The 27,967-nt window shown below is 64.5% G+C and overlaps 7 pseudogenes; all 7 read left to right on the top strand.

Moving 5' to 3' along the window:
* Positions 1 to 1,067: 1,067 nt before the first annotated feature.
* LOC147797403 (large subunit ribosomal RNA) lies at positions 1,068 to 2,426 on the top strand (annotated as a pseudogene).
* Positions 2,427 to 5,324: 2,898 nt separating this feature from the next.
* LOC147797402 (large subunit ribosomal RNA) lies at positions 5,325 to 6,683 on the top strand (annotated as a pseudogene).
* Positions 6,684 to 9,148: 2,465 nt separating this feature from the next.
* LOC147797401 (large subunit ribosomal RNA) lies at positions 9,149 to 10,496 on the top strand (annotated as a pseudogene).
* A 2,824-nt stretch (positions 10,497 to 13,320) lies between these two features.
* LOC147797400 (large subunit ribosomal RNA) lies at positions 13,321 to 14,678 on the top strand (annotated as a pseudogene).
* Positions 14,679 to 17,576: 2,898 nt separating this feature from the next.
* Positions 17,577 to 18,935, top strand: LOC147797399 (large subunit ribosomal RNA; annotated as a pseudogene).
* Positions 18,936 to 21,826: 2,891 nt separating this feature from the next.
* LOC147797398 (large subunit ribosomal RNA) lies at positions 21,827 to 23,185 on the top strand (annotated as a pseudogene).
* A 2,896-nt stretch (positions 23,186 to 26,081) lies between these two features.
* Positions 26,082 to 27,439, top strand: LOC147797397 (large subunit ribosomal RNA; annotated as a pseudogene).
* Positions 27,440 to 27,967: the final 528 nt, after the last annotated feature.

Here is a 27,967-nt window from a genome sequence, read left to right as displayed (position 1 = left end):
GGGAGTCCAAAGAGACCGGTAGGTTGCGGCGCAGGTTTCCCCCGCTCTCTGGCGAGGATGATACGGGAGATCTGCGGGCAAGGCAGGCAGGTAGGCGAGGGGCACCGGCCGGGCGGGTCGTTCCCCGGGGGAGATCGGCGCTGAGTATCCGCCCCACAAACGAGCGCCGGTCGTGGCCCCAAACCGAACAAGAAAGACACAGGCGGCCTCGAGGGAGCGCGCCGGAAAGGAGGCCAGGCAGGCAGGGCAGGCCGAGAAAGAAAAAGGGGAGGCCCGGACCCGGCCAACGGGGACCGAGTGCCGCCGGCCCCGTGGCAGATCTCCGAGTGGACCGCCGGAGAGGGAGCGGGCGCTCAGCGCCGAGAGAGAGAAGAGAGGGCCGCGGAGGGAAGCCCTCCTTCCTGGCAGCCGCCGAGGCGCCGGGCGGGCCCTGAGAGGCGAGAGAGAGAGTGAGAGGCCGAGGCCTATTGCGAACCCATCGACCTCAGGTCGGGCGAGAGGACCCGCCGGGTTGGGGCGCCGCATTTGGGGCCGACGCTCATCAGAGCCCAGAAAAGGCGTTGCTTAATACGGGCAGCAGGCCGGTGGCCATGGAAGTCGACTAGCCCTGAAAATGAATGGCACTGAGAGTGCCGCCCACACCCGGCCGTCGGGGCAGAGAGCGAGTGGGACCGCCGGCCGGTTGGTACGCCCCGACGAGTAGGAGGGCCGCCGCGGTGGGCGTCGAAGCGCCGGCCGCCAGGCCGCGTGGAGCCGCCGCGGGCGCAGATCTTGGTGGTAGTAGCAAATATTGGAGTGAGATCCTCGAGGGCCGAGTGGCGGAGAAGGCTTGCATGCGATCAGCAGTTGTACATGGGTCAGTCGATCCTAAGCCCCAGGGAGGTTCCGCTCCCAGCGGAGGCGGGCGCCCCCCCCCCTCGCGGGGCCGGGGCCTCGCCCCCCGGGCGAAACGGAATCGGGTCAATATTCCCAAACCCGCAGGTGGAGCCCTCCGTCCTCCTTGGCGGTCCGATCTGCGAAGCAAGCGAGCCCCAGACGCCGGTCGGGGACCCGGGAAGAGTTTCCTTTTCTTGCTAAGGGGCGTGATCCCTGGAATCGGCTGGTCCGGAGCTAGGGCGCTGAGCGAGCCCGGACCGGCGTGGGGCCCGCCTCGTGGACAGTCCTCGCTGCGGCCGCTTCGGCCGGCGCCCAGCAGCCGGCTCAGAACTGGTACGGACCAGGGGAATCCGACTGTCTAATGAAAAACAGAGCATTGCGACGTCTGCAGCCGGGGCGCTGACGCGATGTGATTTCTGCCCAGTGCTCTGAATGTCAAAGTGAAGAAATTCAGCGAAGTGCGGGTAAACGGCGGGAGTAACTATGACTCTTTTAAGGTAGCCAAATGCCTCGTCATCTAATTAATGACGTGCATGAATGGATTAACGAGATTCCCACTGTCCCTATCTATCTAGCGAAACCACAGCCAAGGGAACGGGCTTGGCAGAATCAGCTTGACTCTAGTCTGACCTTGTGAAGAGACACGGAGGGGTGTGGGATAGGTGGGAGGGCCCCAGGCCCGACGCTGAAATGCCACTACTCTCGTGGTTTCTTTACTTAGCCGGTGAGGCGGGGAGCTGGCCCAGTCTTCCGGCGCTACGCGGCCGGCCGCCACCCGCTCTGGCGACAGCTTCAGTCGGGGACTTTGACTGGGGCGGTACATCTGTCAAAGGGTAACGCAGGTGTCCTAAGGCGAGCTCAGCGAGGACGGAAACCTCGCGCGGAGCAAAAGGGCAAAAGCTCGTTTGAATCTGATTTTCAGCATGAATACAGACCGTGAAAGCGTGGCCTATCGATCCTTTTGAGCTTCGCAGTTTGAAGCGAGAGGTATCAGAAATGTTACCACAGTGATAACGGGGTAGTGGCAACCAAGCGTTCATAGCGATGTTGCTGTTTGATCCTTCGATGTCGGCTCTTCCTATCATTGCGAAGCGTTGGATTGTTCACCGACCAATGGGGAACGTGAGCTGGCTTTGGACCGCCGTGAGACAGGTAGTTTTACCCTACTGATGAGAGGTCGCCGTCACGGCAATCCTGCTCAGTACGAGAGGAACCGCAGATTCGGACCCCTGGTTCAGGCGCTCGGTCGAGAGGCCGGTGGTGCGAGACTACCACCCGAGAGATTACGGCTAAACGCCTCTAAGTCGAAATCTCTGCCGGTGCGCGGCCCGCGTCAGCGCCCACCCGCTCTTGCCTGGAGGGGGGCCGGGCCGACTCCGCCCGCGGCCCCTGCCCGGGGGCCGGGAACTCCGGCGCAAGCCGAACTGCCGTCTCGAGAGGGACGCCAGATCACTTGCAGACGACTTGGGTATGGATTGGGGTGTCGTGCCCAGTAGAGCAGCCGCTTTGTTGTGATCTGCTAAAACTAAAGCTTTCGAACCGAGGGATTTGCCCGCGCTGCAGACGGGCCGATCCTGGCGGGCCGGGTCGGACGACGTCGCTGCTGCGGGAGCGGCTTCTGGGAAAGGGGTGGTGGGGTCCAGCAGCGGGGGGAGGAGGTCGAGCGCGGAGGGCCGGCCGGCGCCGCCCGGTGGCCCTCGGGCGGACCGGCCTTGGAGGAGGAGACCGGGGAGTACCAGCGGCGTGCCCGGCGGCACTCGGACTCGGCAGAGGAACTGACGGCGGAGTAAACGAGCGCTTTCCCTGAGGCCGAGGATTGGCTGCTGGGCTGCATGTCTGACACGGCCGCCCCAAACTGACTTGAAATCCACGTTTAATAGTGTATCCCGCAGGAGGGCTCTCGGGGAGTTGCCAAGTCGGTCCCAATGCCATCGCGCGATCATCTGTTCGGCACGGAAAAACCATGGCTTCCAGCCCGAGTGCGGCATCTGGCAGCGGGCGGCGTCGGTCCCGCCGTGGGTGCCGGACGGGGAGCGTTACGTGGGTGCCCGCTAAAGATTTCTTCCTCGGACTTCCTTGACCGCGAAAGGGCTCATCTCCAGTTACGCTTCGACTCGGGCGCAAAAACTGACTCGGCCCCACCGGCGAGAGCCGGGGATACGCTGCCGGGCCGCGAGGCTTATCCGGCCGCCCAAAAGCTGATTTGAAATCCGGGGCCGGAGGTGCACCCTGCAAGAGGGCTCTAATGGGAGTGGCGCCACGTGCCAGCGGGCGGGTAGGGACCGGGGCCTCGGGCCCAAGGGCGGAGTCTCGCAGCGGGCGGCGCCGGTCCCGCTGTGGGTGTCGGACGGGCGGCGTTGCGTGGGCGCCCACTGAAGATTTCTTCCCCGGACTTGGTGGTGCGCGAAAGGTCGGATCTCCGGTTTCGACCCGACTCGGGCGCAAAAACCGACTCGTCCCCACTTGCCAACGCGTCGGCGAGGCACCCCGGCTCTCGAGAGAGTCTCTCGTCGGGGTCTGTTGGGCCCGAAACGTGCTTATTTTAATGAGAGCGTTTTGAACCTTAACCCCCACACTCCCTGGTTTGCCTTTTTATGGGGGGAGGGTGTCTCCGCGGCGAATTGCCGTCCTTGGGGAAAAAAAACCCGCCGCAGCCGCACGCGGACCCTCTAAAGCCGTGCATTTCCGACACGCTTCCCCGGGCGAAAACGGCTCCATGCCGGCGGGTTGCGTGGTGCGGCGCGGTGAATCGCCTTTTTCGGAAAACCTGGTCCGAGAGGTTCGGATGTCCGGGGTTGCCCGCGGAGAGCGGGCCGGGCGCTTCAGGCATGGCGTCCATCGGCTCGCCGGCCCACCCAAGGCCTCTGAGAGGGCTTTGCCCCGGGACAGGTTGGGCCCAAAACGTGCGTATTTCAATGAGAGCGTTTTGGACCTTAACCCCCACTCCCTGGTTTGCCTATTTATAGGGGGAGGGTGGTCTGGAGCTCAGCTCCAGCTGCCAGAAATCAGTACAGCCATATATTGTCCATACAATACGGCAATTCCTGCAGGGTGGAGCCCAAGCCTCCGGAGCGATTCCCCCTGGGGTCTGGACAAGCCCCGCTCCGTAGCGGCTCAAGGAAAGTGGCTGCTCGCCGTCCCGCCGGGAGGCCCTCCGGGCGCTCCGTTAACGGCGTTTCTCTGCGTGGCCGGCCCGACCCTTCATGCCCAGAAGAGCGTCGGCCGGCCCGCCCGGCCTTGCCCAGAGGTGTCGGAAAGGCCGCTCCCGGGCCGCGGCCGGCCCTGCCGGAGAGCCCCGGGACGGGAGGTGCGGAAAAAGTGGCAGCCCGCCGCCCCGCCGGGAGGCCCCAGCGATGACACTGGCTGCAGGCGGCAACAAGGGGAGTGCAAAGAGACCGGTAGGTTGCGGCGCAGGTTTCCCCCGCTCTCTGGCGAGGATGATACGGGAGATCTGCGGGCAAGGCAGGCAGGTAGGCGAGGGGCACCGGCCGGGCGGGTCGTTCCCCGGGGGAGGTCGGCGCTGAGTATCCGCCCCACAAACGAGCGCCGGTCGTGCCCCCAAACCGAACAAGAAAGACACAGGCGGCCTCGAGGGAGCGCGCCGGAAAGGAGGCCAGGCAGGCAGGGCAGGCCGAGAAAGAAAAAGGGGAGGCCCGGACCCGGCCAACGGGGACCGAGTGCCGCCGGCCCCGTGGCAGATCTCCGAGTGGACCGCCGGAGAGGGAGCGGGCGCCCAGCGCCGAGAGAGAGAGAAGAGAGGGCTGCGGAGGGAAGCCCTCCTTCCTGGCAGCCGCCGAGGCGCCGGGCAGGCCCTGAGAGGCGAGAGAGAGAGTGAGAGGCCGAGGCCTATTGCGAACCCATCGACCTCAGGTCGGGCGAGAGGACCCGCCGGGTTGGGGCGCCGCATTTGGGGCCGACGCTCATCAGAGCCCAGAAAAGGCGTTGCTTAATACGGGCAGCAGGCCGGTGGCCATGGAAGTCGACTAGCCCTGAAAATGAATGGCACTGAGAGTGCCGCCCACACCTGGCCGTCGGGGCAGAGAGCGAGTGGGACCGCCGGCCGGTTGGTACGCCCCGACGAGTAGGAGGGCCGCCGCGGTGGGCGTCGAAGCGCCGGCCGCCAGGCCGCGTGGAGCCGCCGCGGGCGCAGATCTTGGTGGTAGTAGCAAATATTGGAGTGAGATCCTCGAGGGCCGAGTGGCGGAGAAGGCTTGCATGCGATCAGCAGTTGTACATGGGTCAGTCGATCCTAAGCCCCAGGGAGGTTCCGCTCCCAGCGGAGGCGGGCGCCCCCCACCTCGCGGGGCCGGGGCCTCGCCCCCCGGGCGAAACGGAATCGGGTCAATATTCCCAAACCCGCAGGCGGAGCCCTACGTCCTCCTTGGCGGTCCGATCTGCGAAGCAAGCGAGCCCCAGACGCCGGTCGGGGACCCGGGAAGAGTTTCCTTTTCTTGCTAAGGGGCGGGATCCCTGGAATCGGCTGGTCCGGAGCTAGGGCGCTGGGCGAGCCCGGACCGGCGTGGGGCCCGCCTCGTGGACAGTCCTCGCTGCGGCCGCTTCGGCCGGCGCCCAGCAGGCGGCTCAGAACTGGTACGGACCAGGGGAATCCGACTGTCTAATGAAAAACAGAGCATCGCGACGTCTGCAGCCGGGGCGCTGACGCGATGTGATTTCTGCCCAGTGCTCTGAATGTCAAAGTGAAGAAATTCAGCGAAGTGCGGGTAAACGGCGGGAGTAACTATGACTCTTTTAAGGTAGCCAAATGCCTCGTCATCTAATTAATGACGTGCATGAATGGATTAACGAGATTCCCACTGTCCCTATCTATCTAGCGAAACCACAGCCAAGGGAACGGGCTTGGCAGAATCAGCTTGACTCTAGTCTGACCTTGTGAAGAGACACGGAGGGGTGTGGGATAGGTGGGAGGGCCCCAGGCCCGACGCTGAAATGCCACTACTCTCGTGGTTTCTTTACTTAGCCGGTGAGGCGGGGAGCTGGCCCAGTCTTCCGGCGCTACGCGGCCGGCCGCCACCCGCTCCGGCGACAGCTTCAGTCGGGGACTTTGACTGGGGCGGTACATCTGTCAAAGGGTAACGCAGGTGTCCTAAGGCGAGCTCAGCGAGGACGGAAACCTCGCGCGGAGCAAAAGGGCAAAAGCTCGTTTGAATCTGATTTTCAGCATGAATACAGACCGTGAAAGCGTGGCCTATCGATCCTTTTGAGCTTCGCAGTTTGAAGCGAGAGGTATCAGAAATGTTACCACAGTGATAACGGGGTAGTGGCAACCAAGTGTTCATAGCGATGTTGCTGTTTGATCCTTCGATGTCGGCTCTTCCTATCATTGCGAAGCGTTGGATTGTTCACCCACCAATGGGGAACGTGAGCTGGCTTTGGACCGCCGTGAGACAGGTAGTTTTACCCTACTGATGAGAGGTCGCCGTCACGGCAATCCTGCTCAGTACGAGAGGAACCGCAGATTCGGACCCCTGGTTCAGGCGCTCGGTCGAGAGGCCGGTGGTGCGAGACTACCACCCGAGAGATTACGGCTAAACGCCTCTAAGTCGAAATCTCTGCCGGTGCGCGGCCCGCGTCAGCGCCCACCCGCTCTTGCCTGGAGGGGGGCCGGTCCGACTCCGCCCGCGGCCCCTGCCCGGGGGCCGGGAACTCCGGCGCAAGCCGAACCGCCGTCTCGAGAGGGACGCCAGATCACTTGCAGACGACTTGGGTATGGATTGGGGTGTCGTGCCCAGTAGAGCAGCCGCTTTGCTGTGATCTGCTAAAACTAAAGCTTTCGAACCGAGGGATTTGCCCGCGCCGCAGACGGGCCGATCCTGGCGGGCCGGGTCGGACGACGTCGCTGCTGCGGGAGCGGCTTCTGGGAGAGGGGTGGTGGGGTCCAGCAGCGGGGGGAGGAGGTCGAGCGCGGAGGGCCGGCCGGCGCCGCCCGGTGGCCCTCGGGCGGACCGGCCTTGGAGGAGGAGACCGGGGAGTACCAGCGGCGTGCCCGGCGGCACTCGGACTCGGCAGAGGAACTGACGGCGGAGTAAACGAGCGCTTTCCCTGAGGCCGAGGATTGGCTGCTGGGCTGCATGTCTGACACGGCCGCCCCAAACTGACTTGAAATCCACGTTTAATAGTGTATCCCGCAGGAGGGCTCTCGGGGAGTTGCCAAGTCGGTCCCAATGCCATCGCGCGATCAGCTGTTCGGCACGGAAAAACCATGGCTTCCAGCCCGAGTGCGGCATCTGGCAGCGGGCGGCGTCGGTCCCGCCGTGGGTGCCGGACGGGGAGCGTTACGTGGGTGCCCGCTAAAGATTTCTTCCTCGGACTTCCTTGACCGCGAAAGGGCTCATCTCCAGTTACGCTTCGACTCGGGCGCAAAAACTGACTCGGCCCCACCGGCGAGAGCCGGGGATACGCTGCCGGGCCGCGAGGCTTATCCGGCCGCCCAAAACCTGATTTGAAATCCGGGGCCGGAGGTGCACCCTGCAAGAGGGCTCTAATGGGAGTGGCGCCACGTGCCAGCGGGCGGGTAGGGACCGGGGCCTCGGGCCCAAGGGCGGAGTCTCGCAGCGGGCGGCGCCGGTCCCGCTGTGGGTGTCGGACGGGCCTTTTTATAGGGGGGAGGGTGTCTGCGCGGCGAATTACCGTCCTGGGGAAAAAAACCCGCCGCAGCCGCACGCGGACCCTCTAAAGCCGTGCATTTCCGACATGCTTCCCCGGGCGAAAACGGCTCCATGCCGGCGGGTTGCGTTGTGCGGCGCGGTGAATCGCCTTTTTCGGAAAACCTGGTCCGAGAGGTTCGGATGTCCGGGGTTGCCCGCGGAGAGCGGGCCGGGCGCTTCAGGCATGGCGTCCATCGGCTCGCCGGCCCACCCAAGGCCTCTGAGAGGGCTTTGCCCCGGGACAGGTTGGGCCCAAAACGTGCGTATTTCAATGAGAGCGTTTTGGACCTTAACCCCCACTCCCTGGTTTGCCTATTTATAGGGGGAGGGTGGTCTGGAGCTCAGCTCCAGCTGCCAGAAATCAGTACAGCCATATATTGTCCATACAATACGGCAATTCCTGCAGGGTGAACCCAAGCCTCCGGAGCGATTCCCCCTGGGGTCTGGACAAGCCCCGCTCCGGAGCGGCTCAAGGAAAGTGGCTGCTCGCCGTCCCGCCGGGAGGCCCCAGCGAGGACACTTGCTGCAGGCGGCAACAAGGGGAGTGCAAAGAGACCGGTAGGTTGCGGCGCGGGTTCCCCCCGCTCTCTGGCGAGGATGATATGGGAGATCTGCGGGCAAGGCAGGCAGGTAGGCGAGGGGCACCGGCCGGGCGGGTCGTTCCCCGGGGGAGGTCGGCGCTGAGTATCCGCCCCACAAACGAGCGCCGGTCGTGCCCCCAAACCGAACAAGAAAGACACAGGCGGCCTCGAGGGAGCGCGCCGGAAAGGAGGCCAGGCAGGCAGGGCAGGCCGAGAAAGAAAAAGGGGAGGCCCGGACCCGGCCAACGGGGACCGAGTGCCGCCGGCCCCGTGGCAGATCTCCGAGTGGACCACCGGAGAGGGAGCGGGCGCCCAGCGCCGAGAGAGAGAAGAGAGGGCCGCGGAGGGAAGCCCTCCTTCCTGGCAGCCGCCGAGGCGCCGGGCGGGCCCTGAGAGGCGAGAGAGAGAGTGAGAGGCCGAGGCCTATTGCGAACCCATCGACCTCAGGTCGGGCGAGTGGACCCGCCGGGTTGGGGCGCCGCATTTGGGGCCGACGCTCATCAGAGCCCAGAAAAGGCGTTGCTTAATACGGGCAGCAGGCCGGTGGCCATGGAAGTCGACTAGCCCTGAAAATGAATGGCACTGAGAGTGCCGCCCACACCTGGCCGTCGGGGCAGAGAGCGAGTGGGACCGCCGGCCGAGTGGTACGCCCCGACGAGTAGGAGGGCCGCCGCGGTGCGCGTCGAAGCGCCGGCCGCCTGGCCGCGTGGAGCCGCCGCGGGCGCAGATCTTGGTGGTAGTAGCAAATATTGGAGTGAGATGCTCAAGGGCCGAGTGGCGGAGAAGGCTTGCATGCGATCAGCAGTTGTACATGGGTCAGTCGATCCTAAGCCCCAGGGAGGTTCCGCTCCCAGCGGAGGCGGGCGCCCCCCTCCTCGCGGGGCCGGGGCCTCGCCCCCCCGGGCGAAACGGAATCGGGTCAATATTCCCAAACCCGCAGGCGGAGCCCTCCGTCCTCCTTGGCGGTCCGATCTGCGAAGCAAGCGAGCCCCAGACGCCGGTCGGGGACCCGGGAAGAGTTTCCTTTTCTTGCTAAGGGGCGGGATCCCTGGAATCGGCTGGTCCGGAGCTAGGGCGCTGGGCGAGCCCGGACCGGCGTGGGGCCCGCCTCGTGGACAGTCCTCGCTGCGGCCGCTTCGGCCGGCGCCCAGCAGCCGGCTCAGAACTGGTACGGACCAGGGGAATCCGACTGTCTAATGAAAAACAGAGCATCGCGAAGTCTGCAGCCGGGGCGCTGACGCGATGTGATTTCTGCCCAGTGCTCTGAATGTCAAAGTGAAGAAATTCAGCGAAGTGCAGGTAAACGGCGGGAGTAACTATGACTCTTTTAAGGTAGCCAAATTCCTCGTCATCTAATTAATGACGTGCATGAATGGATTAACGAGATTCCCACTGTCCCTATCTATCTAGCGAAACCACAGCCAAGGGAACGGGCTTGGCAGAATCAGCTTGACTCTAGTCTGACCTTGTGAAGAGACACGGAGGGGTGTGGGATAGGTGGGAGGGCCCCAGGCCCGACGCTGAAATGCCACTACTCTCGTGGTTTCTTTACTTAGCCGGTGAGGCGGGGAGCTGGCCCAGTCTTCTGGCGCTACGCGGCCGGCCGCCACCCGCTCCGGCGACAGCTTTAGTCGGGGACTTTGACTGGGGCGGTACATCTGTCAAAGGGTAACGCAGGTGTCCTAAGGCGAGCTCAGCGAGGACGGAAACCTCGCGCGGAGCAAAAGGGCAAAAGCTCGTTTGAATCTGATTTTCAGCATGAATACAGACCGTGAAAGCGTGGCCTATCGATCCTTTTGAGCTTCGCAGTTTGAAGCGAGAGGTATCAGAAATGTTACCACAGTGATAACGGGGTAGTGGCAGCCAAGCGTTCATAGCGATGTTGCTGTTTGATCCTTCGATGTCGGCTCTTCCTATCATTGCGAAGCGTTGGATTGTTCACCCACCAATGGGGAACGTGAGCTGGCTTTGGACCGCCGTGAGACAGGTAGTTTTACCCTACTGATGAGAGGTCGCCGTCACGGCAATCCTGCTCAGTACGAGAGGAACCGCAGATTCGGACCCCTGGTTCAGGCGCTCGGTGGTGCGAGACTACCACCCGAGAGATTACGGCTAAACGCCTCTAAGTCGAAATCTCTGCCGGTGCGCGGCCCGCGTCAGCGCCCACCCGCTCTTGCCTGGAGGGGGGCCGGGCCGACTCCGCCCGCGGCCCCTTGCCCGGGGGCCGGGAACTCCGGCGCAAGCCGAACCGCCGTCTCGAGAGGGACGCCAGATCACTTACAGACGACTTGGGTATGGATTGGGGTGTCGTGCCCAGTAGAGCAGCCGCTTTGCTGTGATCTGCTAAAACTAAAGCTTTCGATCTGAGGGATTTGCCCGCGCCGCAGACGGGCCGATCCGTGCGGGCAGGGTCGGACGACGTCGCTGCTGCGGGAGCGGCTTCTGGGAGAGGGGTGGTGGGGTCCAGCAGCGGGGGGAGGAGGTCGAGCGCGGAGGGCCGGCCGGCGCCGCCCGGTGGCCCTCGGGCGGACCGGCCTTGGAGGAGGAGACCTGGGAGGACCAGCGGCGGGCCCGGCGGCACTCGGACTCGGCAGAGGAACTGACGGCGGAGTAAACGAGCGCTTTCCCTGAGGCCGAGGATTGGCTGCTGGGCTGCATGTCTGACACGGCCGCCCCAAACTGACTTGAAATCCACGTTTAATAGTGTGTCCCGCAGGAGGGCTCTCGGGGAGTTGCCAATGCCATCGCGCGATCAGCTGTTCGGCACGGAAAAACCATGGCTTCCAGCCCGAGTGCGGCATCTGGCAGCGGGCGGCGTCGGTCCCGCCGTGGGTGCCGGACGGGGAGCGTTACGTGGGTGCCCGCTAAAGATTTCTTCCTCGGACTTCCTTGACCGCGAAATGGCTCATCTCCAGTTACGCTTCGACTCGGGTGCAAAAACTGACTCGGCCCCACCGGCGAGAGCCGGGGATACGCTGCCGGGCTGCGAGGCTTATCCGGCCGCCCAAAACCTGATTTGAAATCCGGGGCCGGAGGTGCACCCTGCAAGAGGGCTCTAATGGGAGTGGCGCCACGTGCCAGCGGGCGGGTAGGGACCGGGGCCTCGGGCCCAAGGGCGGAGTCTCGCAGCGGGCGGCGCCGGTCCCGCTGTGGGTGTCGGACGGGCGGCGTTGCGTGGGCGCCCGCTGAAGATTTCTTCCCCGGACTTGGTGGTGCGCGAAAGGTCTGATCTCCGGTTTCGACCCGACTCGGGCGCAAAAACCGACTCGTCCCCACTTGCCAACCCGTCGGCGAGGCACCCCGGCTCTCGAGAGCGTCTCTCGTCGGGGTCTGTTGGGCCCGAAACGTGCGTATTTTAATGAGAGCGTTTTGAACCTTAACCCCCACTCCCTGGTTTGCCTTTTTATAGGGGGGAGGGTGTCTCCGCGGCGAATTGCCGTCCTTGGGAAAAAAAACCCGCCGCAGCCGCACGCGGACCCTCTAAAGCCGTGCATTTCCGACATGCTTCCCTGGGCGAAAACGGCTCCATGCCGGCGGGTTGCGTGGTGCGGCGCGGTGAATCGCCTTTTTCGGAAAACCTGGTCCGAGAGGTTCGGATGTCCGGGGTTGCCCGCGGAGAGCGGGCCGGGCGCTTCAGGCATGGCGTCCATCGGCTCGCCGGCCCACCCAAGGCCTCTGAGAGGGCTTTGCCCCGGGACAGGTTGGGCCCAAAACGTGCGTATTTCAATGAGAGCGTTTTGGACCTTAACCCCCACTCCCTGGTTTGCCTATTTATAGGGGGAGGGTGGTCTGGAGCTCAGCTCCAGCTGCCAGAAATCAGTACAGCCATATATTGTCCATACAATACGGCAATTCCTGCAGGGTGGAGCCCAAGCCTCCGGAGCGATTCCCCCTGGGGTCTGGACAAGCCCCGCTCCGAAGCGGCTCAAGGAAAGTGGCCGGCCCGACCCTTCATGCCCAGAAGAGCGTCGGCCGGCCCGCCCGGCCTTGCCCAGAGGTGTCGGAAAGGCCGCTCCCGGGCCGCGGCCGGCCCTGCCGGAGAGCCCCGGGACGGGAGGTGCGGAAAAAGTGGCAGCCCGCCGCCTCGCCGGGAGGCCCCAGCGAGGACACTGGCTGCAGGCGGCAACAAGGGGAGTCCAAAGAGACCGGTAGGTTGCGGCGCGGGTTTCCCCCGCTCTCTGGCGAGGATGATACGGGAGATCTGCGGGCAAGGCAGGCAGGTAGGCGAGGGGCACCGGCCGGGCGGGTCGTTCCCCGGGGGAGGTCGGCGCTGAGTATCCGCCCCACAAACGAGCGCCGGTCGTGCCCCCAAACCGAACAAGAAAGACACAGGCGGCCTCGAGGGAGCGCGCCGGAAAGGAGGCCAGGCAGGCAGGGCAGGCCGAGAAAGAAAAAGGGGAGGCCCGGACCCGGCCAACGGGGACCGAGTGCCGCCGGCCCCGTGGCAGATCTCCGAGTGGACCGCCGGAGAGGGAGCGGGCGCCCAGCGCCGAGAGAGAGAGAAGAGAGGGCTGCGGAGGGAAGCCCTCCTTCCTGGCAGCCGCCGAGGCGCCGGGCGGGCCCTGAGAGGCGAGAGAGAGAGTGAGAGGCCGAGGCCTATTGCGAACCCATCGACCTCAGGTCGGGCGAGAGGACCCGCCGGGTTGGGGCGCCGCATTTGGGGCCGACGCTCATCAGAGCCCAGAAAAGGCGTTGCTTAATACGGGCAGCAGGCCGGTGGCCATGGAAGTCGACTAGCCCTGAAAATGAATGGCACTGAGAGTGCCGCCCACACCTGGCCGTCGGGGCAGAGAGTGAGTGGGACCGCCGGCCGGTTGGTACGCCCCGACGAGTAGGAGGGCCGCCGCGGTGGGCGTCGAAGCGCCGGCCGCCAGGCCGCGTGGAGCCGCCGCGGGCGCAGATCTTGGTGGTAGTAGCAAATATTGGAGTGAGATCCTCGAGGGCCGAGTGGCGGAGAAGGCTTGCATGCGATCAGCAGTTGTACATGGGTCAGTCGATCCTAAGCCCCAGGGAGGTTCCGCTCCCAGCGGAGGCGGGCGCCCCCCACCTCGCGGGGCCGGGGCCTCGCCCCCCGGGCGAAACGGAATCGGGTCAATATTCCCAAACCCGCAGGCGGAGCCCTACGTCCTCCTTGGCGGTCCGATCTGCGAAGCAAGCGAGCCCCAGACGCCGGTCGGGGACCCGGGAAGAGTTTCCTTTTCTTGCTAAGGGGCGGGATCCCTGGAATCGGCTGGTCCGGAGCTAGGGCGCTGGGCGAGCCCGGACCGGCGTGGGGCCCGCCTCGTGGACAGTCCTCGCTGCGGCCGCTTCGGCCGGCGCCCGGCAGCCGGCTCAGAACTGGTACGGACCAGGGGAATCCGACTGTCTAATGAAAAACAGAGCATCGCGACGTCTGCAGCCGGGGCGCTGACGCGATGTGATTTCTGCCCAGTGCTCTGAATGTCAAAGTGAAGAAATTCAGCGAAGTGCGGGTAAACGGCGGGAGTAACTATGACTCTTTTAAGGTAGCCAAATGCCTCGTCATCTAATTAATGACGTGCATGAATGGATTAACGAGATTCCCACTGTCCCTATCTATCTAGCGAAACCACAGCCAAGGGAACGGGCTTGGCAGAATCAGCTTGACTCTAGTCTGACCTTGTGAAGAGACACGGAGGGGTGTGGGATAGGTGGGAGGGCCCCAGGCCCGACGCTGAAATGCCACTACTCTCGTGGTTTCTTTACTTAGCCGGTGAGGCGGGGAGCTGGCCCAGTCTTCCGGCGCTACGCGGCCGGCCGCCACCCGCTCCGGCGACAGCTTCAGTCGGGGACTTTGACTGGGGCGGTACATCTGTCAAAGGGTAACGCAGGTGTCCTAAGGCGAGCTCAGCGAGGACGGAAACCTCGCGCGGAGCAAAAGGGCAAAAGCTCGTTTGAATCTGATTTTCAGCATGAATACAGACCGTGAAAGCGTGGCCTATCGATCCTTTTGAGCTTCGCAGTTTGAAGCGAGAGGTATCAGAAATGTTACCACAGTGATAACTGGGTAGTGGCAGCCAAGCGTTCATAGCGATGTTGCTGTTTGATCCTTCGATGTCGGCTCTTCCTATCATTGCGAAGCGTTGGATTGTTCACCCACCAATGGGGAACGTGAGCTGGCTTTGGACCGCCGTGAGACAGGTAGTTTTACCCTACTGATGAGAGGTCGCCGTCACGGCAATCCTGCTCAGTACGAGAGTAACCGCAGATTCGGACCCCTGGTTCAGGCGCTCGGTCGAGAGGCCGGTGGTGCGAGACTACCACCCGAGAGATTACGGCTAAACGCCTCTAAGTCGAAATCTCTGCCGGTGCGCGGCCCGCGTCAGCGCCCACCCGCTCTTGCCTGGAGGGGGGCCGGGCCGACTCCGCCCGCGGCCCCTGCCCGGGGGCCGGGAACTCCGGCGCAAGCCGAACCGCCGTCTCGAGAGGGACGCCAGATCACTTACAGACGACTTGGGTATGGATTGGGGTGTCGTGCCCAGTAGAGCAGCCGCTTGCTGTGATCTGCTAAAACTAAAGCTTTCGATCCGAGGGATTTGCCCGCGCCGCAGACGGGCCGATCCTGGCGGGCCGGGTCGGACGACGTCGCTGCTGCGGGAGCGGCTTCTGGGAGAGGGGTGGTGGGGTCCAGCAGCGGGGGGAGGAGGTCGAGCGCGGAGGGCCGGCCGGCGCCGCCCGGTGGCCCTCGGGCGGACCGGCCTTGGAGGAGGAGACCGGGGAGTACCAGCGGCGGGCCCGGCGGCACTCGGACTCGGCAGAGGAACTGACGGCGGAGTAAACGAGCGCTTTCCCTGAGGCCGAGGATTGGCTGCTGGGCTGCATGTCTGACACGGCCGCCCCAAACTGACTTGAAATCCACGTTTAATAGTGTATTCCGCAGGAGGGCTCTCGGGGAGTTGCCAAGTCGGTCCCAATGCCATCGCGCGATCAGCTGTTCGGCACGGAAAAACCATGGCTTCCAGCCCAAGTGCGGCATCTGGCAGCGGGCGGCGTCGGTCCCGCCGTGGGTGCCGGACGGGGAGCGTTACGTGGGTGCCCGCTAAAGATTTCTTCCTCGGACTTCGTTGACCGCGAAAGGGCTCATCTCCAGTTACGCTTCGACTCGGGCGCAAAAACTGACTCGGCCCCACCGGCGAGAGCCGGGGATACGCTGCCGGGCCGCGAGGCTTATCCGGCCGCCCAAAACCTGATTTGAAATCAGGGGCCGGAGGTGCACCCTGCAAGAGGGCTCTAATGGGAGTGGCGCCACGTGCCAGCGGGCGGGTAGGGACCGGGGCCTCGGGCCCAAGGGCGGAGTCTCGCAGCGGGCGGCGCCGGTCCCGCTGTGGGTGTCGGACGGGCGGCGTTGCGTGGGCGCCCACTGAAGATTTCTTCCCCGGACTTGGTGGTGCGCGAAAGGTCGGATCTCCGGTTTCGACCCGACTCGGGCGCAAAAACCGACTCGTCCCCACTTGCCAACGCGTCGGCGAGGCACCCCGGCTCTCGAGAGAGTCTCTCGTCGGGGTCTGTTGGGCCCGAAACGTGCTTATTTTAATGAGAGCGTTTTGAACCTTAACCCCCACTCCCTGGTTTGCCTTTTTATAGGGGGGAGGGTGTCTCCGCGGCGAATTGCCGTCCTTGGGGAAAAAAAACCCGCCGCAGCCGCACGCGGACCCTCTAAAGCCGTGCATTTCCGACACGCTTCCCCGGGCGAAAACGGCTCCATGCCGGCGGGTTGCGTTGTGCGGCGCGGTGAATCGCCTTTTTCGGAAAACCTGGTCCGAGAGGTTCGGATGTCCGGGGTTGCCCGCGGAGAGCGGGCCGGGCGCTTCAGGCATGGCGTCCATCGGCTCGCCGGCCCACCCAAGGCCTCTGAGAGGGCTTTGCCCCGGGACAGGTTGGGCCCAAAACGTGCGTATTTCAATGAGAGCGTTTTGGACCTTAACCCCCACTCCCTGGTTTGCCTATTTATAGGGGGAGGGTGGTCTGGAGCTCAGCTCCAGCTGCCAGAAATCAGTACAGCCATATATTGTCCATACAATACGGCAATTCCTGCAGGGTGGAGCCCAAGCCTCCGGAGCGATTCCCCCTGGGGTCTGGACAAGCCCCGCTCCGTAGCGGCTCAAGGAAAGTGGCTGCTCGCCGTCCTGCCGGGAGGCCCTCCGGGCGCTCCGTTAACGGCGTTTCTCTGCGTGGCCGGCCCGACCCTTCATGCCCAGAAGAGCGTCGGCCGCCCCCGCCCGGCCTTGCCCAGAGGTGTCGGAAAGGCCGCTCCCGGGCCGCGGCCGGCCCTGCCGGAGAGCCCCGGGACGGGAGGTGCGGAAAAAGTGGCAGCCCGCCGCCTCGCCGGGAGGCCTTAGCGAGGACACTGGCTGCAGGCGGCAACAAGGGGAGTCCAAAGAGACCGGTAGGTTGCGGCGCGGGTTTCCCCCGCTCTCTGGCGAGGATGATACGGGAGATCTGCGGGCAAGGCAGGCAGGTAGGCGAGGGGCACCGGCCGGGCGGGTCGTTCCCCGGGGGAGGTCGGCGCTGAGTATCCGCCCCACAAATGAGCGCCGGTCGTGCCCCCAAACCGAACAAGAAAGACACAGGCGGCCTCGAGGGAGCGCGCCGGAAAGGAGGCCAGGCAGGCAGGGCAGGCCGAGAAAGAAAAAGGGGAGGCCCGGACCCGGCCAACGGGGACCGAGTGCCGCCGGCCCCGTGGCAGATCTCCGAGTGGACCGCCGGAGAGGGAGCGGGCGCCCAGCGCCGAGAGAGAGAGAAGAGAGGGCTGGGGAGGGAAGCCCTCCTTCCTGGCAGCCGCCGAGGCGCCGGGCGGGCCCTGAGAGGCGAGAGAGAGAGTGAGAGGCCGAGGCCTATTGCGAACCCATCGACCTCAGGTCGGGCGAGAGGACCCGCCGGGTTGGGGCGCCGCATTTGGGGCCGACGCTCATCAGAGCCCAGAAAAGGCGTTGCTTAATACGGGCAGCAGGCCGGTGGCCATGGAAGTCGACTAGCCCTGAAAATGAATGGCACTGAGAGTGCCGCCCACACCTGGCCGTCGGGGCAGAGAGCGAGTGGGACCGCCGGCCGGTTGGTACGCCCCGACGAGTAGGAGGGCCGCCGCGGTGGGCGTCGAAGCGCCGGCCGCCAGGCTGCGTGGAGCCGCCGCGGGCGCAGATCTTGGTGGTAGTAGCAAATATTGGAGTGAGATCCTCGAGGGCCGAGTGGCGGAGAAGGCTTGCATGCGATCAGCAGTTGTACATGGGTCAGTCGATCCTAAGCCCCAGGGAGGTTCCGCTCCCAGCGGAGGCGGGCGCCCCCCACCTCGCGGGGCCGGGGCCTCGCCCCCCGGGCGAAACGGAATCGGGTCAATATTCCCAAACCCGCAGGCGGAGCCCTACGTCCTCCTCGGCGGTCCGATCTGCGAAGCAAGCGAGCCCCAGACGCCGGTCGGGGACCCGGGAAGAGTTTCCTTTTCTTGCTAAGGGGCGGGATCCCTGGAATCGGCTGGTCCGGAGCTAGGGCGCTGGGCGAGCCCGGACCGGCGTGGGGCCCGCCTCGTGGACAGTCCTCGCTGCGGCCGCTTCGGCCGGCGCCCGGCAGCCGGCTCAGAACTGGTACGGACCAGGGGAATCCGACTGTCTAATGAAAAACAGAGCATCGCGACGTCTGCAGCCGGGGCGCTGACGCGATGTGATTTCTGCCCAGTGCTCTGAATGTCAAAGTGAAGAAATTCAGCGAAGTGCGGGTAAACGGCGGGAGTAACTATGACTCTTTTAAGGTAGCCAAATGCCTCGTCATCTAATTAATGACGTGCATGAATGGATTAACGAGATTCGCACTGTCCTATCTATCTAGCGAAACCACAGCCAAGGGGAACGGGCTTGGCAGAATCAGCTTGACTCTAGTCTGACCTTGTGAAGAGACACGGAGGGGTGTGGGATAGGTGGGAGGGCCCCAGGCCCGACGCTGAAATGCCACTACTCTCGTGGTTTCTTTACTTAGCCGGTGAGGCGGGGAGCTGGCCCAGTCTTCCGGCGCTACGCGGCCGGCCGCCACCCGCTCCGGCGACAGCTTCAGTCGGGGGCTTTGACTGGGGCGGTACAATCTGTCAAAGGGTAACGCAGGTGTCCTAAGGCGAGCTCAGCGAGGACGGAAACCTCGCGCGGAGCAAAAGGGCAAAAGCTCGTTTGAATCTGATTTTCAGCATGAATACAGACCGTGAAAGCGTGGCCTATCGATCCTTTTGAGCTTCGCAGTTTGAAGCGAGAGGTATCAGAAATGTTACCACAGTGATAACTGGGTAGTGGCAGCCAAGCGTTCATAGCGATGTTGCTGTTTGATCCTTCGATGTCGGCTCTTCCTATCATTGCGAAGCGTTGGATTGTTCACCCACCAATGGGGAACGTGAGCTGGCTTTGGACCGCCGTGAGACAGGTAGTTTTACCCTACTGATGAGAGGTCGCCGTCACGGCAATCCTGCTCAGTACGAGAGTAACCGCAGATTCGGACCCCTGGTTCAGGCACTCGGTCGAGAGGCCGGTGGTGCGAGACTACCACCCGAGAGATTACGGCTAAAAGCCTCTAAGTCGAAATCTCTGCCGGTGCGCGGCCCGCGTCAGCGCCCACCCGCTCTTGCCTGGAGGGGGGCCGGGCCGACTCCGCCCGCGGCCCCTGCCCGGGGGCCGGGAACTCCGGCGCAAGCCGAACCGCCGTCTCGAGAGGGACGCCAGATCACTTACAGACGACTTGGGTATGGATTGGGGTGTCGTGCCCAGTAGAGCAGCCGCTTGCTGTGATCTGCTAAAACTAAAGCTTTCGATCCGAGGGATTTGCCCGCGCCGCAGACGGGCCGATCCTGGCGGGCAGGGTCGGACGACGTCGCTGCTGCGGGAGCGGCTTCTGGGAGAGGGGTGGTGGGGTCCAGCAGCGGGGGGAGGAGGTCGAGCGCGGAGGGCCGGCCGGCGCCGCCCGGTGGCCCTCGGGCGGACCGGCCTTGGAGGAGGAGACCGGGGAGTACCAGCGGCGGGCCCGGCGGCACTCGGACTCGGCAGAGGAACTGACGGCGGAGTAAACGAGCGCTTTCCCTGAGGCCGAGGATTGGCTGCTGGGCTGCATGTCTGACACGGCCGCCCCAAACTGACTTGAAATCCACGTTTAATAGTGTATCCCGCAGGAGGGCTCTCGGGGAGTTGCCAAGTCGGTCCCAATGCCATCGCGCGATCAGCTGTTCGGCACGGAAAAACCATGGCTTCCAGCCCCCAGTGCGGCATCTGGCAGCGGGCGGGCGTCGGTCCCGCCGTGGGTGCCGGACGGGGAGCGTTACGTGGGTGCCCGCTAAAGATTTCTTGCTCGGACTTCCTTGACCGCGAAAGGGCTCATCTCCAGTTACGCTTCGACTCGGGCGCAAAAACTGACTCGGCCCCACCGGCGAGAGCCGGGGATACGCTGCCGGGCCGCGAGGCTTATCCGGCCGCCCAAAACCTGATTTGAAATCAGGGGCCGGAGGTGCACCCTGCAAGAGGGCTCTAATGGGAGTGGCGCCACGTGCCAGCGGGCGGGTAGGGACCGGGGCCTCGGGCCCAAGGGCGGAGTCTCGCAGCGGGCGGCGCCGGTCCCGCTGTGGGTGTCGGACGGGCGGCGTTGCGTGGGCGCCCACTGAAGATTTCTTCCCCGGACTTGGTGGTGCGCGAAAGGTCGGATCTCCGGTTTCGACCCGACTCGGGCGCAAAAACCGACTCGTCCCCACTTGCCAACGCGTCGGCGAGGCCCCCCGGCTCTCGAGAGAGTCTCTCGTCGGGGTCTGTTGGGCCCGAAACGTGCTTATTTTAATGAGAGCGTTTTGAACCTTAACCCCCACTCCCTGGTTTGCCTTTTTATAGGGGGGAGGGTGTCTCCGCGGCGAATTGCCGTCCTTGGGGAAAAAAAACCCGCCGCAGCCGCACGCGGACCCTCTAAAGCCGTGCATTTCCGACACGCTTCCCCGGGCGAAAACGGCTCCATGCCGGCGGGTTGCGTTGTGCGGCGCGGTGAATCGCCTTTTTCGGAAAACCTGGTCCGAGAGGTTCGGATGTCCGGGGTTGCCCGCGGAGAGCGGGCCGGGCGCTTCAGGCATGGCGTCCATCGGCTCGCCGGCCCACCCAAGGCCTCTGAGAAGGCTTTGCCCCGGGACAGGTTGGGCCCAAAACGTGCGTATTTCAATGAGAGCGTTTTGGACCTTACCCCCCACTCCCTGGTTTGCCTATTTATAGGGGGAGGGTGGTCTGGAGCTCAGCTCCAGCTGCCAGAAATCAGTACAGCCATATATTGTCCATACAATACGGCAATTCCTGCAGGGTGGAGCCCAAGCCTCCGGAGCGATTCCCCCTGGGGTCTGGACAAGCCCCGCTCCGTAGCGGCTCAAGGAAAGTGGCTGCTCGCCGTCCCGCCGGGAGGCCCTCCGGGCGCTCCGTTAACGGCGTTTCTCTGCGCGGCCGGCCCGACCCTTCATGCCCAGAAGAGCGTCGGCCGGCCCGCCCGGCCTTGCCCAGAGGTGTCGGAAAGGCCGCGCCGCGGCCGGCCCTGCCGGAGAGCCCCGGGACGGGAGGTGCGGAAAAAGTGGCAGCCCGCCGCCCCGCCGGGAGGCCCCAGCGATGACACTGGCTGCAGGCGGCAACAAGGGGAGTCCAAAGAGACCGGTAGGTTGCGGCGCAGGTTTCCCCCGCTCTCTGGCGAGGATGATACGGGAGATCTGCGGGCAAGGCAGGCAGGTAGGCGAGGGGCACCGGCCGGGCGGGTCGTTCCCCGGGGGAGGTCGGCGCTGAGTATCCGCCCCACAAACGAGCGCCGGTCGTGGCCCCAAACCGAACAAGAAAGACACAGGCGGCCTCGAGGGAGCGCGCCGGAAAGGAGGCCAGGCAAGCAGGGCAGGCCGAGAAAGAAAAAGGGGAGGCCCGGACCCGGCCAACGGGGACCGAGTGCCGCCGGCCCCGTGGCAGATCTCCGAGTGGACCGCCGGAGAGGGAGCGGGCGCCCAGCGCCAAGAGAGAGAAGAGAGGGCCGCGGAGGGAAGCCCTCCTTCCTGGCAGCCGCCGAGGCGCCGGGCGGGCCCTGAGAGGCGAGAGAGAGAGTGAGAGGCCGAGGCCTATTGCGAACCCATCGACCTCAGGTCGGGCGAGAGGACCCGCCGGGTTGGGGCGCCGCATTTGGGGCCGACGCTCATCAGAGCCCAGAAAAGGCGTTGCTTAATACGGGCAGCAGGCCGGTGGCCATGGAAGTCGACTAGCCCTGAAAATGAATGGCACTGAGAGTGCCGCCCACACCTGGCCGTCGGGGCAGAGAGCGAGTGGGACCGCCGGCCGGTTGGTACGGCCCGACGAGGAGGAGGGCCGCGGCGGGGGGCGTCGAAGCGCGGTGCGCCAGGCCGCGTGGAGCCGCCGCGGGCGCAGATCTTGGTGGTAGTAGCAAATATTGGAGTGAGATCCTCGAGGGCCGAGTGGCGGAGAAGGCTTGCATGCGATCAGCAGTTGTACATGGGTCAGTCGATCCTAAGCCCCAGGGAGGTTCCGCTCCCAGCGGAGGCGGGCGCCCCCCTCCTCGCGGGGCCGGGGCCTCGCCCCCCGGGCGAAACGGAATCGGGTCAATATTCCCAAACCCGCAGGCGGAGCCCTACGTCCTCCTTGGCGGTCCGATTCTGCGAAGCAAGCGAGCCCCAGACGCCGGTCGGGGACCCGGAAGAGTTTCCTTTTCTTGCTAAGGGGCGGGATCCCTGGAATCGGCTGGTCCGGAGCTAGGGCGCTGGGCGAGCCCGGACCGGCCTGGGGCCCGCCTCGTGGACAGTCCTCGCTGCGGCCGCTTCGGCCGGCGCCCAGCAGCCGGCTCAGAACTGGTACGGACCAGGGGAATCCGACTGTCTAATGAAAAACAGAGCATCGCGACGTCTGCAGCCGGGGCGCTGACGCGATGTGATTTCTGCCCAGTGCTCTGAATGTCAAAGTGAAGAAATTCAGCGAAGTGCGGGTAAACGGCGGGAGTAACTATGACTCTTTTAAGGTAGCCAAATGCCTCGTCATCTAATTAATGACGTGCATGAATGGATTAACGAGATTCCCACTGTCCCTATCTATCTAGCGAAACCACAGCCAAGGGAACGGGCTTGGCAGAATCAGCTTGACTCTAGTCTGACCTTGTGAAGAGACACGGAGGGGTGTGGGATAGGTGGGAGGGCCCCAGGCCCGACGCTGAAATGCCACTACTCTCGTGGTTTCTTTACTTAGCCGGTGAGGCGGGGAGCTGGCCCAGTCTTCCGGCGCTACGCGGCCGGCCGCCACCCGCTCCGGCGACAGCTTCAGTCGGGGACTTTGACTGGGGCGGTACATCTGTCAAAGGGTAACGCAGGTGTCCTAAAGCGAGCTCAGCGAGGACGGAAACCTCGCGCGGAGCAAAAGGGCAAAAGCTCGTTTGAATCTGATTTTCAGCATGAATACAGACCGTGAAAGCGTGGCCTATCGATCTTTTTGAGCTTCGCAGTTTGAAGCGAGAGGTATCAGAAATGTTACCACAGTGATAACGGGGTAGTGGCAACCAAGCGTTCATAGCGATGTTGCTGTTTGATCCTTCGATGTCGGCTCTTCCTATCATTGCGAAGCGTTGGATTGTTCACCCACCAATGGGGAACGTGAGCTGGCTTTGGACCGCCGTGAGACAGGTAGTTTTACCCTACTGATGAGAGGTCGCCGTCACGGCAATCCTGCTCAGTACGAGAGTAACCGCAGATTCGGACCCCTGGTTCAGGCGCTCGGTCGAGAGGCCGGTGGTGCGAGACTACCACCCGAGAGATTACGGCTAAACGCCTCTAAGTCGAAATCTCTGCCGGTGGTCGGCCCGCGGCAGCGCCCACCCCCTCTTGCCTGGAGGGGGGCCGGGCCGACTCCGCCCGCGGCCCCTGCCCGGGGGCCGGGAACTCCGGCGCAAGCCGAACCGCCGTCTCGAGAGGGACGCCAGATCACTTGCAGACGACTTGGGTATGGATTGGGGTGTCGTGCCCAGTAGAGCAGCCGCTTTGCTGTGATCTGCTAAAACTAAAGCTTTCGAACCGAGGGATTTGCCCGCGCCGCAGACGGGCCGATCCTGGCGGGCCGGGTCGGACGACGTCGCTGCTGCGGGAGCGGCTTCTGGGAGAGGGGTGGTGGGGTCCAGCAGCGGGGGGAGGAGGTCGACCGCGGAAAGCCGGCCGGCGCCGCCCGGTGGCCCTCGGGCGGACCGGCCTTGGAGGAGGAGACCAAGGAGTACCAGCGGCGTGCCCGGCGGCACTCGGACTCGGCAGAGGAACTGACGGCGGAGTAAACGAGCGCTTTCCCTGAGGCCGAGGATTGGCTGCTGGGCTGCATGTCTGACACGGCCGCCCCAAACTGACTTGAAATCCACGTTTAATAGTGTATCCCGCAGGAGGGCTCTCGGGGAGTTGCCAAGTCGGTCCCAATGCCATCGCGCGATCAGCTGTTCGGCACGGAAAAACCATGGCTTCCAGCCCGAGTGCGGCATCTGGCAGCGGGCGGCGTCGGTCCCGCCGTGGGTGCCGGACGGGGAGCGTTACGTGGGTGCCCGCTAAAGATTTCTTGCTCGGACTTCCTTGACCGCGAAAGGGCTCATCTCCAGTTACGCTTCGACTCGGGCGCAAAAACTGACTCGGCCCCACCGGCGAGAGCCGGGGATACGCTGCCGGGCCGCGAGGCTTATCCGGCCGCCCAAAACCTGATTTGAAATCCGGGGCCGGAGGTGCACCCTGCAAGAGGGCTCTAATGGGAGTGGCGCCACGTGCCAGCGGGCGGGTAGGGACCGGGGCCTCGGGCCCAAGGGCGGAGTCTCCCAGCGGGCGGCGCCGGTCCCGCTGTGGGTGTCGGACGGGCGGCGTTGCGTGGGCGCCCACTGAAGATTTCTTCCCTGGACTTGGTGGTGCGCGAAAGGTCGGATCTCCGGTTTCGACCCGACTCGGGCGCAAAAACCGACTCGTCCCCACTTGCCAACGCGTCGGCGAGGCACCCCGGCTCTCGAGAGAGTCTCTCGTCGGGGTCTGTTGGGCCCGAAACGTGCTTATTTTAATGAGAGCGTTTTGAACCTTAACCCCCACACTCCCTGGTTTGCCTTTTTATAGGGGGGAGGGTGTCTCCGCGGCGAATTGCCGTCCTTGGGAAAAAAAACCCGCCGCAGCCGCACGCGGACCCTCTAAAGCCGTGCATTTCCGACACGCTTCTCCGGGCGAAAACGGCTCCATGCCGGCGGGTTGCGTGGTGCGGCGCGGTGAATCGCCTTTTTCGGAAAACCTGGTCCGAGAGGTTCGGATGTCCGGGGTTGCCCGCGGAGAGCGGGCCGGGCGCTTCAGGCATGGCGTCCATCGGCTCGCCGGCCCACCCAAGGCCTCTGAGAGGGCTTTGCCCCGGGACAGGTTGGGCCCAAAACGTGCGTATTTCAATGAGAGCGTTTTGGACCTTAACCCCCACTCCCTGGTTTGCCTATTTAAAGGGGGAAGGTGGTCTGGAGCTCAGCTCCAGCTGCCAGAAATCAGTACAGCCATATATTGTCCATACAATACGGCAATTCCTGCAGGGTGGAGCCCAAGCCTCCGGAGCGATTCCCCCTGGGGTCTGGACAAGCCCCGCTCCGTAGCGGCTCAAGGAAAGTGGCTGCTCGCCGTCCCGCCAGGAGGCCCTCCGGGCGCTCCGTTAACGGCGTTTCTCTGCGTGGCCGGCCCGACCCTTCATGCCCAGAAGAGCGTCGGCCGGCCCGCCCGGCCTTGCCCAGAGGTGTCGGAAAGGCCGCTCCCGGGCCGCGGCCGGCCCTGCCGGAGAGCCCCGGGACGGGAGGTGCGGAAAAAGTGGCAGCCCGCCGCCCCGCCGGGAGGCCCCAGCGGTGACACTGGCTGCAGGCGGCAACAAGGGGAGTCCAAAGAGACCGGTAGGTTGCGGCGCAGGTTTCCCCCGCTCTCTGGCGAGGATGATACGGGAGATCTGCGGGCAAGGCAGGCAGGTAGGCGAGGGGCACCGGCCGGGCGGGTCGTTCCCCGGGGGAGGTCGGCGCTGAGTATCCGCCCCACAAACGAGCGCCGGTCGTGGCCCCAAACCGAACAAGAAAGACACAGGCGGCCTCGAGGGAGCGCGCCGGAAAGGAGGCCAGGCAAGCAGGGCAGGCCGAGAAAGAAAAAGGGGAGGCCCGGACCCGGCCAACGGGGACCGAGTGCCGCCGGCCCCGTGGCAGATCTCCGAGTGGACCGCCGGAGAGGGAGCGGGCGCTCAGCGCCGAGAGAGAGAAGAGAGGGCCGCGGAGTGAAGCCCTCCTTCCTGGCAGCCTCCGAGGCGCCGGGCGGGCCCTGAGAGGCGAGAGAGAGAGTGAGAGGCCGAGGCCTATTGCGAACCCATCGACCTCAGGTCGGGCGAGAGGACCCGCCGGGTTGGGGCGCCGCATTTGGGGCCGACGCTCATCAGAGCCCAGAAAAGGCTTTGCTTAATACGGGCAGCAGGCCGGTGGCCATGGAAGTCGACTAGCCCTGAAAATGAATGGCACTGAGAGTGCCGCCCACACCTGGCCGTCGGGGCAGAGAGCGAGTGGGACCGCCGGCCGGTTGGTACGGCCCGACGAGTAGGAGGGCCGCCGCGGTGGGCGTCGAAGCGCCGGCCGCCAGGCCGCGTGGAGCCGCCGCGGGCGCAGATCTTGGTGGTAGTAGCAAATATTGGAGTGAGATCCTCGAGGGCCGAGTGGCGGAGAAGGCTTGCATGCGATCAGCAGTTGTACATGGGTCAGTCGATCCTAAGCCCCAGGGAGGTTCCGCTCCCAGCGGAGGCGGGCGCCCCCCACCTCGCGGGGCCGGGGCCTCGCCCCCCGGGCGAAACGGAATCGGGTCAATATTCCCAAACCCGCAGGCGGAGCCCTACGTCCTCCTCGGCGGTCCGATCTGCGAAGCAAGCGAGCCCCAGACGCCGGTCGGGGACCCGGGAAGAGTTTCCTTTTCTTGCTAAGGGGCGGGATCCCTGGAATCGGCTGGTCCGGAGCTAGGGCGCTGGGCGAGCCCGGACCGGCGTGGGGCCCGCCTCGTGGACAGTCCTCGCTGCGGCCGCTTCGGCCGGCGCCCAGCAGCCGGCTCAGAACTGGTACGGACCAGGGGAATCCGACTGTCTAATGAAAAACAGAGCATCGCGACGTCTGCAGCCGGGGCGCTGACGCGATGTGATTTCTGCCCAGTGCTCTGAATGTCAAAGTGAAGAAATTCAGCGAAGTGCGGGTAAACGGCGGGAGTAACTATGACTCTTTTAAGGTAGCCAAATGCCTCGTCATCTAATTAATGACGTGCATGAATGGATTAACGAGATTCCCACTGTCCCTATCTATCTAGCGAAACCACAGCCAAGGGAACGGGCTTGGCAGAATCAGCTTGACTCTAGTCTGACCTTGTGAAGAGACACGGAGGGGTACGGGATAGGTGGGAGGGCCCCAGGCCCGACGCTGAAATGCCACTACTCTCGTGGTTTCTTTACTTAGCCGGTGAGGCGGGGAGCTGGCCCAGTCTTCCGGCGCTACGCGGCCGGCCGCCACCCGCTCCGGCGACAGCTTCAGTCGGGGGGTTTGACTGGGGCGGTACATCTGTCAAAGGGTAACGCAGGTGTCCTAAGGCGAGCTCAGCGAGGACGGAACCTCGCGCGGAGCAAAAGGGCAAAAGCTCGTTTGAATCTGATTTTCAGCATGAATACAGACCGTGAAAGCGTGGCCTATCGATCCTTTTGAGCTTCGCAGTTTGAAGCGAGAGGTATCAGAAATGTTACCACAGTGATAACTGGGTAGTTGCAGCCAAGCGTTCATAGCGATGTTGCTGTTTGATCCTTCGATGTCGGCTCTTCCTATCATTGCGAAGCGTTGGATTGTTCACCCACCAATGGGGAACGTGAGCTGGCTTTGGACCGCCGTGAGACAGGTAGTTTTACCCTACTGATGAGAGGTCGCCGTCACGGCAATCCTGCTCAGTACGAGAGGAACCGCAGATTCGGACCCCTGGTTCAGGCGCTCGGTCGAGAGGCCGGTGGTGCGAGACTACCACCCGAGAGATTACGGCTAAACGCCTCTAAGTCGAAATCTCTGCCGGTGCGCGGCCCGCGTCAGCGCCCACCCGCTCTTGCCTGGAGGGGGGCCGGGCCGACTCCGCCCGCGGCCCCTGCCCGGGGACCGGGAACTCCGGCGCAAGCCGAACCGCCGTCTCGAGAGGGACGCCAGATCACTTGCAGACGACTTGGGTATGGATTGGGGTGTCGTGCCCAGTAGAGCAGCCGCTTTGCTGTGATCTGCTAAAACTAAAGCTTTCGATCCGAGGGATTTGCCCGCGCCGCAGACGGGCCTATCCTGGCGGGCAGGGTCGGACGACGTCGCTGCTGTGGGAGCGGCTTCTGGGAGAGGCTAGGTGGGGTCCAGCAGCGGGGGAGGAGGTCGAGCGCGGAGGGCCGGCCGGCGCCGCCCGGTGGCCCTCGGGCGGACCGGCCTTGGAGGAGGAGACCGGGGAGTACCAGCGGCGGGCCCGGCGGCACTCGGACTTGGCAGAGGAACTGACGGCAGAGTGAAAGAGCGCTTCCCCTGTGGCCGAGGATTGGCTGCTGGGCTGCATGTCTGACACGGCCGCCCAAAACTGACTTGAAATCCACGTTTAATAGTGTACCCCGCAGGGGGGCTCTCCGGGAGTTGCCAAGTCGGTCCCAATGCCATCGCGCGATCAGCTGTTCGGCACGGAAAAACCATGGCTTCCAGCCCGAGTGCGGCATCTGGCAGCGGGCGGCGTCGGTCCCGCCGTGGGTGCCGGACGGGGAGCGTTACGTGGGTGCCCGCTAAAGATTTCTTGCTCGGACTTCCTTG

Source organism: Acanthaster planci, linkage group LG11 (genome assembly GCF_054643075.1).
Source record: "Acanthaster planci isolate LZ-2023a linkage group LG11, COTS_SCS, whole genome shotgun sequence".
In the NCBI taxonomy this organism is placed as follows: Eukaryota; Metazoa; Echinodermata; class Asteroidea; order Valvatida; family Acanthasteridae; genus Acanthaster; species Acanthaster planci.
This window is presented reverse-complemented; position numbering and strand designations above follow the sequence as displayed.